This window comes from Engystomops pustulosus, chromosome 11 (assembly GCF_040894005.1).
Source record: "Engystomops pustulosus chromosome 11, aEngPut4.maternal, whole genome shotgun sequence".
NCBI classification, from domain to species: Eukaryota; Metazoa; Chordata; class Amphibia; order Anura; family Leptodactylidae; genus Engystomops; species Engystomops pustulosus.
Window position 1 is genome coordinate 11,224,034 of NC_092421.1, and position 2,823 is coordinate 11,226,856.

Genomic DNA, 2,823 nt, shown 5'->3' on the forward strand with positions numbered 1-2,823 from the left:
TTATCTCAAAAATGGTACTTTAGACAAACACCCCAAAAATCATTCTGTGGGTTGTCCCGGTTATGGCAATACCTCATGTGTTTTAATGATCTACAGGATGTGCTCACCGCAGGGCTCAGTAGGGAACAAGTAAATTATAGCTTTTGGAGCTCCATTTTCACTAGACTAGTGTTGCGGTGCCCCTGAGGTACAGTACATATAAATCCCCGAGAAGTGACCCCATTTCATGAAAGGGCGCCCCTCAAAGAATTTATCTAGGGTTGTATGAGCATTTTAACCCCTTAGATCCTGGCTCAAATGTAATACAAGGCGAATAGTGCTGAGCAATAAATACATTTTTTCCCTCAAATACGTGCCAATGTATTTTGTCAAACTCCTTCCACTGGGGATAAACACCAGAAAAAACATTCTGCGGGTTCTCCAGGTTATGGCAATACCCAGCCCAGCATAAAATCTATAGGCTGGGCACACTGCAGGGCTCAGAAGGGAATAAGCAAATACAGGCAGTCCCCGGTTTACATACAAGATAGGTTCCATAGGTTTGTTCTTAAGTTCAATTTGTATGTAAGTCGGAACTGTATATTTTATCATTGTAGCTCCAAACATTTTTTTTTGCCCAAGTGACAATTGGAGTTTCAGAATTTTTTATTGTATTTGGAACATGGATTATTAATAAAGCTTCAGTACAGACATCTTACAGCTGATCATTGCAATCTAGGACTAGTAAAGCATCCAGAGAGCTTCACCCGAGGTCACAGGGGGCAGAGGGGTCGTCTGTAAGTCGGTGTGTCCTTAAGTAGGGGACCACCAGTAATAGCTTTTGAAGCTCCATTTTCACTAGACTAGTGTTGCGGTGCCCCTGAGGTACCAGTACAATAGAAACCACCAAGAAGTGACCCCATTTCATGAAAGGGCCCCCCTCAAAGAAGTTTTCTAGGGTTGTATGAGCATTTTAACCCTTAAGATCCTGGCTCAAATGTAATACAAAGTGAATGGACCAGAGTAAAAAATTGCATTGCAATTTCTCAAATATGCCATTGTAGTGTTAAATGTATTTTGCCCAACTCATCCCACTGGGGACAAACACCCTAAAAATCATCATGTGGGTTGTTCCGGATACTGGAATAACTGGCATTTGGAGCACAGACATATTACATATTTTTTGTTTTTGGCATCATGACTCATTTGTAGATGCCCTTAGGGATCAGTACAGTAGAAGCCCCTGAGAACTGCCCCTATTTTGGAAACTACACCCCTCCATGAATTAATCTAGGGGTGTAGTGAGCATTTTCATCCCACAGGGGGAAACCCAAGGATGATGCATAACGGATAGTGCATAGTACAAATTATCCATTATGTCATCTTGTGCCCAGAAATCCGGAAACCCTCCTTCATGCATATCCCTGGTTTCTCGGGGCACGGGTCACACTGGTTTGCCTTCTTATACCCCTTTTGGAGCACACCCTGCACCTCTTCTGTGTCCTTCCCTTCTTGGCAGTTTGGGGAACTTCTCCTGGAAAGTGCTGCCCTGGTACAATCCGTGATGTGGCCTCTCTTCCAGAAGCACTCCCCCCTTCCTGGTCTCCAAAAATCAAATGTTTGACTACCACCTCTTGAAATTCCAGGAAATTTCCCCTCTGGCCTGCGCATTGATGTAACACCTAAGCATTATACAGTGCCATCTGCATGATGTGCACAGCAGATTCTTGTACCACACCCTGGACTTCCGCACGGCGTCATATGACTGAAGCACCTGGTCCGACAAGTCCTCCCCATCACATGTATTTATGGTATGCAGTCAGGTTTGGGGGCTTGTACGGGGGCAGTGGTGGTGGTGTGACCATGTATTTTGGTTAATACAAGGACCTCTCTCTTGTCCTTGTACAGGGCCCCAAATTAAAACTATTTTATGACCAGTCACAGTCAGTAAGAGGATTCCTTTAGTATAGTACAACAATCTGTAATATGGGAGAATTTTATAGGAGATAGATGCACAGCATGGTGGCTCAGTGGTTTGCACTACAACTTTGTTCTGAGGACCTGGTTTCAAGTCCCAGGGTCAACATCTGCAAAGAGTTTGTATGTCCTCTCCAAGTTTGCATGGGTTCCTCCAGTTTCCTCCCACACTCCAAAACATACTGGTAGGTGATTAGATTGTGAGCCCCATGGGGACCGGGACTGATTTGGGAAGCTCCGTGTATTGCTGCATAATCTGGTGCGCTATATAAATAAAGGAATTATTATTAAGGACACCCAACTTAGGCTACATTCACACTAACGTATGGGGGACGTATATACGGCCGACGTATATACGGCCGATATATGTCCCCCATACACTTCTATGGGCGCACGGCACCCTACGGGAGCGGTACGGTGCCGCACACGTGCAGCACCGTACCGTTCCGTACCCGGGAAAAAGATAGGACCTGTCCTATCTTTTCCCGTAATACGGCGCCGTGCGCCATAGGTTGCTATGGAGAGGGGCGGGGGTGAGCTGCGCTCACCTCCTCCTCCTCTCCCCGTACACTGCCGTTGCCCGCTACGGTACGGTACGGGCGGGCAACGGCAGTGTGAATATAGCCTTAAAGCATCCAGAGAGCTCCCCCAGAGGTCACAGTGGGCAGGGAGGTCTGTCTGTAACTAGGGGTCTTCTATTCTTTAGTCCCAGGCTGCACTCATCAGCTGTAAGGTGCCTATAATGAAACTTTATTGATCATCCTTGTTTCCATGACTGCACAATATTTTGAAAAACCAATTGTTTTCAGCTCCGTAATGTCTCAAAGCAGCTTCACCCCAATTTAACAGTAAAAGCAACCTAAACCA